Source organism: Macaca mulatta, chromosome 3 (genome assembly GCF_049350105.2).
Source record: "Macaca mulatta isolate MMU2019108-1 chromosome 3, T2T-MMU8v2.0, whole genome shotgun sequence".
Lineage (NCBI taxonomy): Eukaryota > Metazoa > Chordata > Mammalia > Primates > Cercopithecidae > Macaca > Macaca mulatta.
The window spans coordinates 165,237,566-165,249,002 of record NC_133408.1 but is presented as its reverse complement, the minus strand read 5'-3'; the positions used below and the strand labels follow the sequence as shown (position 1 = coordinate 165,249,002).

Here is an 11,437-nt window from a genome sequence, read left to right as displayed (position 1 = left end):
CCATTGACATTTCTGCCTCCTTTGTTCTTCCCTCCTTTCCTCCCTCCCTTCTGTTCTCATTTTCTTCCTTGTAACTTTCTCCCTTTCTCTCTTTTGGTTCCTCCAAGAGGAATCAAATCATAGATGGCATTAAAGCAAATGTTCACTACGTTCACTGTTAAATGCTTTAAAACAGTGCCTGGCACATAATAGGTGCTCAATAAATGGCCATTAGATGAGTGAATAAGTGAATGAGTGAATACATGAAATAATAAAAAAGTACCTTGGTCATTTATTTAAACCAAGCTCATTTTTGATGTGATAATATCGCTGTTTTCCTCCCAGAGTTGTTGTAAAGGGTACATTTGATGAGTTTAAGACAATATTGGTGCAAATTTGTTTGAAAATGGAACATATTAAGATACTAAGCCTGTAGAATTTTTTTTTTAAAGAGAATATAGACATGGTATAGCTGTATTTAAAATGCTAGCCAAAAATATTTAAAAAGTACTCACAGGCAGATTTTTTTTTTTAATTAAAGTTCACTGTAGTTTTCTTAAGACGTAAAATATTGGGAGTTGCCAAAGCTATTCACCATGATTTAGAGATCTATTTTTCAGTAAATAGAAAGGAAAAGTAGAAAATTACTTTGCATTGTTGAGCATTTAGAGCAGATCCAAGACCATATTAAGATTTTTACGTATTATATATCACTGAGGCAGTATTGTTATTTTAATTTATTAATTTATTTATTATTATTTTTTATTTATTTATTTATTTTTTTTTTGAACTCTGAAATTTTTATTGGCCTCCTGCTCCCCAAAGGGTACCCTGCTTCTGCTGGCTTAATGCCTCAGAACTTTAGTGTCGTTGGTCTCAGACACCACTTTGCCATCCACTATCCGGCGGGTGGTGGTCTTTTGGATGGTTTGCATGGAGTTGCTGCTGTCCAAGGCATCACCAAGATTGAATTCCTCGCCATCTTCCAGCAGGCGGCGGTAGGTGGCGATCTCAGCTTCCAGCTTGACCTTGATGTTCAGCAGGGCCTCATACTCCTGGGCCTGTCGCAGTCCCTCTGCCCGGGTCTGTGCCAGCTCTGACTCCAGATGCAGCAGGATCCCATTGAGCTGCTCCATCTCTAGGGCGTAGCAGGCCTCCACCTCCCTCAGGCTGTTCTCCAAGCTGGCCTTCAGATTTCTCATGGAGTCCAGGTCGATCTCCAAGGACTGGACTGTACGTCTCAGCTCTGTAAGCATCGTCTCAGCAGCTCCAACCTCGGCAGACTGTGTGGTGACCACTGTGGTGCTCTCCTCAATCTGCTGAGACCAGTACTTGTCTAGCTCCTCTCGGTTCTTCCGAGCCAGCTCGTCATATTGGGCCCGGATGTCTGCCATGATCTTGGCGAGGTCCTGAGATTTGGGGGCATCTACCTCCACAGTCAATCCAGAGCTGGAAATCTGGGCTTGCAGGCCTTTTACTTCCTCTTCGTGGTTCTTCTTCATGAAGAGCAGCTCCTCCTTGAGAGCCTCAATCTCTGTCTCCAGCTGCAGTTGAGTGACATTGGTGTCATCAATGACCTTGCGGAGCCCATGGATGTCGTTCTCCACAGACTGGCGCATGGCCAGCTCTGTCTCATACTTGACTCTAAAGTCATCAGCAGCAAGACGGGCATTGTCAATCTGCAGAACGATGCAGGCATTGTCCACAGTATTTGCGAAGATCTGAGCCCTCGGGTCCTCGATGATCTTGAAGTAATGGCTCCAGTCTCTGACCTGGGGTCCCTTCTTCTCCAAGTGCTCCTGGATTTTGCTCTCCAGCCTCCGGTTCTCGGTCTCCAGGCTCCTCACTGTGTCCAGGTAAGAGGCCAGGCGGTCGTTCAGGCTTTGCATGGTCTCCTTCTCGTTCTGGATACCTCCCATTCCTGCCAGACCCTCGGCCATCCCTGAGGCCAGGCCCCCGGACCCCATGCCGCCCCGGAAGCTGGTGGAGCGGGACACGGAGATCCGGGAACCAGAACCCCCGGCGCCTGCATAGACACTGGCCGCGCTGCTGACCGGCCGGGCGCCGTAGCTGGGCGCCTGAACAGAGCCCAGGGACCGGTAGCTGGTAGAGAAGGTGGAACGAGTGGTGAAGCTCATGCTGTATGGGAGGAAGGCGAGACGACAGGACTCAGGCTTTGCCGACCTGTTATTTTAATTTATAAATAAATAATTCAGTCCCAGATACATGAGATCTGCATGTCTTTAAATCTAGTGCTTTACCTACTACATCTTCTTTCTCTCATCAATGACTAGGAAAATGGTGTAACAGATAAACCTGTAATAATTTTTTATCCTATGTAAACCAAGAAAAGTATCAGACAGGTCTCAATCAATTAAAAATTTTATTTCGCCTAGGTTAAGGATGCACATGCGGGAAACAGGTCCATGCTTCTCCAGTGATGATTTTGAGAGCTTCAATATTTAAAGGGGAAAGGGTGAATACAGGGGACGAAGCAAGACATATTTAAAAGGTATAGGTAGATGAGGCAAACGGTTGCATTCTTTTGAGCCTCTGATCAGCCATTCACGTGTGAGGAAAAGATAAATAGTCACTTATGCATTCATCTGGCTCAGTGAATCTGCATTTTTACATATGATAAAATAAATGTAGGGCAGAGGAAGTAATCAGATAGGCATTTGTCTCAGGCTATTAGAGGGATGACTATGAGTTCTTTGTTCCACACCTGTGAAGATGAGCCATCAATTTACATTGCCAGGGTGAAATTCAACAGAACTGTTTTAGGGTAAAGATCTTGAGCCTCACATGGAATTTCCTAATGGGCAAATTGTGAGGGAAATATGTAGTGTTTTGTTGTTGTTGTTGTTGTTGTTAGTTTTTAAGTGCGGCTGTCTTATTTGGGAATGAAATGGGAGACAGGTTTGCCTCAGTTTATTTTCCTTTCATACCTATGTTTTATTATTGGGTGCCAGTTCTGTCTACTCCCTTTTCAGAGAAATTCCACCTCCTGTCCTGGCTGAGGTGTTGTCATGTCACAGAACCCAATGTCACCTTAACTCACCTCAAGTGATTGGGCCAGGAGAAATCTTCTACGCTACAGCTTTAAAAAAATGATAATTCGCCTAGATTGCTTTATTGGGAATTTGAATGGAGAAATCAGAGGTAAATGACAGTTATCTTGGAGTTTTGACACAGTTAATTTATGAGGTCACACCTGAGAGAAAAAAATAGAAAGTGCATGAAGCAGTCAGGGGTGAGGCTGGTGTGCTAGCAAGTCAAAGCCACCTGCAAGCAGAAGTTATTAAAGACTAGGAAAGTAAAGTAAGTCAGCAGTAAGGAAAGGCAAGAGTAAGAATCACACATGCTGAGATCAGGGAGATCATGCAGCCCCTAAGAGACGACAAGAGAAGCCTTGTTTTTCTACTTCTTAGTTTCAGTCCCTATAAGATTGTGTTTCTTATTATTTGGTAACTGTACAATTGCCTGTTACATCTTTATTTTAAAAGATAAATCTTCCCTTTTCTTTTGCCAGAACTAGTTGGAGAGGTCTCTCTTGAAATTTAAATGATTGTAACTAGAACAGATTATACTGCTCCAAAAAACCCATTATTTTGTGAGGGGTGTGTGTGTGTGTGTGTGTGTGTGTGTGTGTGTGTGTGTATTTAGAGAAAGAGTCTGTTTTCTCCTCAAGCTATGAGTTTCAGTTTTATTTTAAGGCACACTTTTATCTGTTACCTCAGTGGGAGAAGAGAGAATTTTTGTGTGTGTGTGATTTCTTGCTTTCAGGAAAGAAAGCGTTTCGAAAATTGAATAAGAAATAATAGATAGGAATCATCTTTGTTACAGCCTCCCAATCTTATTCACATAGTCTGAAAATTCAGCTTTATGTAATAAGAACTACATCCATCTCATAGTTACAATAATTACTGAAGAAGTTTAATTTTGCAGGAAATGTAACTAAGAATAATAACAAATGAAGATTTCTTAAGCTTACTTAAATATTACATTTAACACTATATCAATTAATGAAAGTTTTATTTCAATAATTAATGTTTGATTGACTTAAGCTAGCATTTTTATTCAAAATAAAAGCTTCACCAATGTGCATTTATAACTTATAGTCCTGATAGTTAAACTGAAGTTTGGGTTGAAAATATCTTTGTGCAATAGAAATGCACATTTAAGACTAACATAAACTATGGTTGACATTAAACAGAAGGGTATTACAAGTATCAGACCTAACTCAAAAAATGTCTGCTAATTGCATGCAAATACTCTAAAGGAATAAGATAAATGTCTTTTTGTGACTTAATAAGCCCAATTTCATTATTTTATACTTACACCACTATAACTTCAGTACAAAGTGTAAATTGCTGTCTTTCTAGTTAATAAAAAGTAAAGACAGGTTTTTTAGGGGTATTAATGTTTTTAGACATAAATGTAGAGGTGATAGTTGTTTTCCTGGTATAAACAGAGCAGATAAAATATGCAAAACAGGTTTAAATCATTAAGCAAGAGAAGCAAAAATTATGAAACATTAGCTCAGCCATCATTCAGGATTAAGGTCACTTCAATAGGTTATTCTTAGAGACACTTAAAGTCATCCATTGGCCAAGCATAGAAATTCATTTCTCTTGTTAGGATTTTCTGTAAATATAGAAAGTTGGCTGTGTTTCCACAGACCCTTTATTCCAGCACTTCTCCTGTGGTTCTTCTCTGTTATCTACTACTGCTCCATTAATTTCTCCATGAACATTGGGATGATTTCCTACAGGCAGTTACCCAAAAGCCATTGCCAAGACTGATGTTAATCCTTCCTACAGTTCACATAGTTTGGCTGGTAAAGCCTACGCAGAACGTGTAGCTCTGTTCTCTCTGCCATCACGATCTCTTCTCCATTTGCCCCCGATCTCCTGTGTTGGCGTCTATCTCTAGCCCATCAGAAGCATTTTCACATTCTTGTCAAAGTGAGGAATGAGGGAACTAGGCCAGCATTATTAGTCACAACTTCACTCAGCACAAACAGGCATCATTCACTCTGCCCCTGGAACCTTCTTCAGAGAACTATCATTTTTCTTTATCACTATGGCAATATTCTTTCAGAAGTTTCATGGACTCTTCTTTGACTTTTTCCATAAAATCTTGAATCAAATCTGTCTCCATGCAATGATTCTCCCCAGCATGAGTAAGTTTAGGTCCTTTCCCTTGGGGCTGCCAGACTCCATACAAATAATGGGCCTTATGATGATTAAGGAATTCTTCCAAGTGACAGTTAAAGAGGCTGCCTGCCTAGAGCAGATGAAAGGCATGAGGAATGGAGATGGGTGTTATAAAGAGAATGAGTTTGGATGTGCAAATTTCACACAATACCTTCTCCGAAGATCAAATTCTGATGCAGATAAGAGACTGGAATTAGGTAGAAATTCTAGTTACAAAATCCATGAATAATTTTCTATTTCTGAATACAATATTGCCAGTTATTTTATTATAGAGTTGATGAAATGTGAATTTAAATGCTCGACGCTTAAAAATCAAGAGAAAAGTATTAGAGGTGACTTTATCATTGCAAATTAAACATAAGAGCTAGATTTCTTCTTAAGTTTTTCATTTTTGTTTTTCTTCACCTGTAGTTTTCTCAAAACCTATATTTATGCTGACAAGACTATTTTGGTTCTAGTAGTAGATTCGGGTTTGCAACAGGGAATAATTGTAATTAGCAATTTATGCAAAATAATTGTTCTTTTTTTATGACTTGGATGTTGACCTTAGTATGTGTCTGTGTGTATGCACGTGCATGTGCATATATGTATGTAAGTGTACATATTATTAGAAATTATTAGAAATGTTTTAAGGAGTACTATTAAAGTTTATAAGTGAAATAATCTTCATGATATAAAAAACATAAATAGACATAAATGAATAAAATATTTCTCAATGTATTTTTGAGTCAGTAATTTCAGGTGTCCTTTTAGTATTTTCCTACAATTCTGTCTTTCCCAAAATATAAAAATGTGTTTTATTATCTTCTCTCCAAAAATCCTTCCCTCTCCTGAGCTCCTTTTCATCCTTATTACCACCATCATTTCACCAATCACAGTTTCATACATCCTTGTCATCTTTCATTGCTCTTCCATCTTATTCAATCAAGGCATCATACAATCTTTAGAATTCACTTCAAAACATGCCTTACATTTATCTCTTTCTTTTTGTTACCTCTGTCTCCATTTTAATTGTGGAACTTATTATTTCAAATTTAGAGTGTCTCTACAGGTATCTCTACAGTTACACTGACACTCTACAGATATGCTGATATCTCCACAGGTATATTGTGGGGGCACCTCCTGCTATGTATAATACAATGTTTTACATTCACCACATATGTAACAAAATTTTTGTTTAACTGTTTTTTTCTTCACTTCCATTTTCTTCCTCTCTTTCTTCTCCCCTACAAATTTAGATCTGTATGTTATTGTCAGGCTTTCTTTATTGTTTTCATATTATTCCTTTCTTAAACAATTTTCAATAGCTTTCTACTGGTTATGGAAGTAAATCTGGATTTATCTGCTCTTATTTCATATCTGACAAATTCCGACTCTGCCATGCCAATCAAAACTTGTATTCCATAGCTTCACAGTGTGGACTGTGCTTTAGACAAGCCAACTCGAACACAATCTTTTCATAATGACATGCTTATGCTGACTTCATTCTTCTCTTTTGCCTGAGGAGTATTTAACGCTTCAAGTTTATCATTCAAGATGAGGTTAAGTTTAGTTTTCCAAATATCTGCTATAACATCTAATTCAAATTTTGCTCATGTAGGTGTTACACTTCATCATGTGCTACTTGATGAGAGTTTCTGGCATTTGCTTTCCCAGCAGGAAGGAAAAATGCCTCGATGGCAAGGATTAGGCTGCGTACTCTAAGTATTACAGAGTCTCCTGGCAGTAAACTGCCCTAGAGACCAACTAGGTCAGCCCCTTCATTTTAAAGCTGATAAAACTGAGGCTTAAGTGATCAACTGGCTTCAAAAAGCCATAGAACCCCTTAGCAACAGCATTAGGAATCACACTCCATTTTCGCCTCAGTGCATAGCATAGCATATACATAGGAAAGCACGTATTAATTCCACTTAATTCTGGATTTGCATGTAACTAATTCTCTGTAGACAGGAAAAGATGTTTATTTTCACAATGTTATAGCTTTCAAAGCTGGCTGATTTCAAAGTATCCTGTTGTGACAAGAAATGAACAAAATATTTACTAAGGGAGAATATATGTCTTATTTTTAAATAACTTCTATTTTTTTCTTTTTTTTTTTTTTTTTGAGATGGAGTCTTGCTCTGTCGCCCAGGCTGGAGTGCAGTGGCATGATCACGGCTCACTGCAAGCTCGGCCTCCTGGTTTCACGCCATTCTCCTACCTCAGCCTCTAGAGTAGCTGGGACTACAGGCGCCTGCCACCATGCCCTGCTAATTTTTTGTATTTTTACTAGAGATAGGTTTTCACGGTGTTAGCCAGGTTGTTCTTGACCTCCTGACCTCGTATCTGCCCGCCTCGGCCTCCCAAAGTGCTGGGATAACAGGCGTGAGCCACCGCGACCGACCATAGCTTCTATTTTCTAAACAGAATGGGAACCCAGTTATCTTTTATTTACTTAGTAGGGTAATGTACCTAAAGAATCCAATGTGAAAATTGAAGAGAAAACTATAGAGGAAAAGAGTTAGAAGGAAAGAAGAGATGGCTGGAAGCATGGAGGGAAAACAACATGAGGATTTTTTGTAGTGAATTGCTAAATGCTTTGCGTTGTAATGTCATTTCTTCCCTAATCACTCCAAAAAATCTTTAATAAATTAATCTTACAACTCATTATTTCAAAACGCAACCCAAAGTACTTCTGCACTGGTTGAATGTGGTTAAAAAAAGAAAAGAGATTCAGCATAAACTTTCAGATACATCTGTATTACTTTGAGTCATCAGCAATAGTTTAAATTTTTTAATTATTTGTCTTCTTTTTTAATGCTGACAAAATCCTACTTCAATTAAAATAATGTAATTTACAAAAATTAAATATTGTAGGTATTTCATGGAATGTCTTAAGTATATAGGAAAGATGTATTTCAATGATTAAAGAAAATTTTTCATTAAACTACAAAATTGGAAATAAAAGTGACATTTTCTGAAAAAAGCTGAACAGGGAAATTTTTTTTTTTCCTGAAATGGAGTATCGCTCTGTCACCCAGGCTGGAGTGCAGTGGCGCGATCTGAGTTCACTGCAAGTTCCGCCTCGTGGGTTCAAGCCATTCTCCTGCCTCAGCCTCCCCAGCAGCTGGGACTACAGGCGCTTGCCACCACGCCCGGCTAATTTTTTGTATTTTTAGTAGAGACGGGGTTTTACCCAGTTTACCGCGATGGTCTCTATCTCCTGACCTCGTGATCCGCCCACCTCGGCCTCCCAAAGTGCTGGGATTACAGGCGTGAGCCACCTCGCCCGGGGAACAGGGGATATTTTTAAAATAAAAGCTTTGATTTTCACACAGTGTTTTACATAGTTTTGACAAGTCATCAAATGGTCCATTAGTTGACGAGTACAATTTATATGTAGAAGAAATATTTGAAAATATTAGTTATAGATGGATGTTTTTAGCTTAGTTAGTTGTAATACATTATACCTGCTAGGCACAAAATCTAAAAGTATCCATTGATTTTACGTTTGTGCTTGATTAGTGATTAATACAATTTTGTGTAGTTTATGTAAAACTGTAACTAAATGCAAAATTTTTTGCATGATTCATGTTATTTTCAACATGCCAGAAATGTTTATAGTGATGTTTTCTATCTTGAAAATGTGTCATACATGTTCACCATTTAAATTTTTATTAAGCTTGTAATCCCAGATAAAACAACACCATCATGTTCTATTCTGTGAAATAGTCTTACTTGAACTCACTTGTTTATTTGGAAAATAAGCTCCTAAAAGTTTGAACTTTTTTAAAAGTTGGGGTTATTTTAGTCAACATGCAGACTCAGTGTGTTAGTTCCATATTGTTGCTTTAACCGATTATCACAAATTTAATGGCTTAAAACAACTAAAATTGGTTATCTTACAGTTCTAGAGGTCAGAAATCCAAAATGGCTCTTGGCAGGCTAAAACCGAGTGTCAGAAGAGCTGAATTCCCTTGCGGGTTCTAGGGGAGAATTGTTTCCTTGTCATTTCCAGCTTCTAAAGCCTGTTTGCATTCCTTGATTTGTGGCCCCTTCTTCTGTTTGCAATGCCAGCAGCATAGCGTCTTTAGATCTTTCTCTGACCCTTCTGCCTCCCTCTTCCACTTATAAGAACACTTGTATTTACATTGGGCCCACTAAAATTATCCAGGATGAGATCAGTTGATTAGTAGCCTAACTCCACCAAAATCTTCATTTCCATTTGTCATGTAGCCTAATGTATTCCCAGATTCCAGTGAGTAAGATGTGAACATCTTTGGAGGAGTACCCCCAGCCATTAAAATAAAAGTTGCTTCATTTTATTATAATCTCCATATCTCTGATTTTTAAGCATTCGTAGTTCATGTTTAGATTCATATCTCACAATAAACTTCTATACTCAGAGGACTACAAGATAAATTTTATGTTTAAATAGAATTAAATTATTTTGTTGTTAAAAATTATCCAGTAAGTTTTCAAAATTTAGGTCGAGAGTACATGAAATTCAAAACCTTGGATCTTCATGCATTGCTCATTTTGTGAAGAAGATTGGCCAGAAAATTATTATAAAATTCCCTGGCAAGTGAATGCCCAGCAGGAAGAACATTTTTCCTACTTCCCCTACTACACGTTTGTCTACACAAATCATGTGTAAATGTCAGAATCTAGTTCTACAATTCATTTTTAAAAGTTTCCCTTCCATAGTGCTGAAATTTAACAACCAGTGAGCCAAACAATAAACTTAAATCTTACAGCCAAAAGTGGCTTTCAGAATAATGAAATTTTAGGATTGACTTAATAAAACACCACTATATTGTAGAAAGTTTTATGATTTTTTTGTAATGTTGTACTTTATATTTGGCATTTACAACTTATAGCTAGAAGGACGAATTTATCTTAAGTTTCAGTCCTCATTGAATATATATAGTTCAATTATGCCTCAAATCAGATATTAGTCTCTAAGCACAACTGACAAAATAATTTTGATAATCATTTATAAAATCTAGAAGGAATAAACATATTTTATTTCAATATTTTGTGTGACTTTAGTTTGTATAATTTCTATATGGCCTTTTCTATTGTGTCTCTTCTGTCAAGCTCACCAACTGAACTATTTTTATTTCAAGTACTGTGTTTTTCATTTCTGTTTGTATTTCATTATTTTAGAGGTTCTATAGCTTTTCTAAAATATTCCATATACTTTATTATATACTCCTTTAACTGTAGAAACATAAACATATTTAAATAGTTAGTATAGCCTCTTTCTGATAGTTCTAACATCTGTGTCATTTGTTTTTCTTTTATTCTTAATCCTCTTGTTTATGTGTTTATTTTCTGCTTACATAGAGTATTTTTTATTATATACTGGACATTGCAAAGTTACATTTTAAGTATTCTGATTTTTAAAATATTTCCAAGGAAAATTATTGTTTTTCTAGCAGACAGTTAAATGACTGGTGTTTTGCTGTCTTCACATGAAGACTTTGTTTTACACTTTGCTTGGGTCTGTTTATTTTGGCTTTGCATTTAGTTCTAGGGCAAATTCCTTCATCCTGGGGCATGGTCTTTATTCCTAAAATGGAATCTAAGGTTTTGATGGAAATCTGAAGTGTTGTAATATCTCCTCTAGTATGACAATACTTCAACGCGAACATCTGTATTCTCAATGCCTAGAAGATTCTGAACAATCTACTCAGCTTCTTAGACTTCTTTCTGTTTCTCTTTTCTGTGTTCCTGACAGCTTTAACCTTTTGCTTTGCCTTTATTCAAATTTTGTATTCAAATTTTGTATCATCTCCAAACTATGAGCAAATGTTTATAGTAATTTTATTTATAATCACCAAAAAAGGGAAGGAACTAAGACGATCTTCAATAGGTAAATAAACACATTTAGTAAATCCACACAAGTGAATATTATTCAGTGAAAAAAAAAAAGAAATGAAATGTCATGCTATGAAAATACATGGATGAATCTTAAGTGAAGATTGCTAGTGAAAGAAGAGAGTTGGTAAAGGCTGAAAATAGTATGATTCTAATATACAGCATTCTCAAAAAGCAAAATTGAGGTGATAGTAAAAACATCAGTGGCTTTCAGGAGCTTGTCATGGGAAGAGGGTTTAATAGGTGAAACACGAGGGATACTGTAGGTTGTGAAACTATTCTATATGAGACTGCAATGATGAAATCAAGACACAATGGAAGTGTCAAAATTCATGGAGCTTCATTCCACAAACTGTTAACCTTAACGTATGTAAATT

At 37.2% G+C, this 11,437-nt stretch overlaps 1 pseudogene; it reads right to left on the bottom strand.

The window, feature by feature from the left end:
- Window positions 1–723: 723 nt before the first annotated feature.
- On the bottom strand, window positions 724–2,154 carry LOC697352 (keratin 18-like; annotated as a pseudogene).
- Between the last annotated feature and the right edge of the window lie 9,283 nt (window positions 2,155–11,437).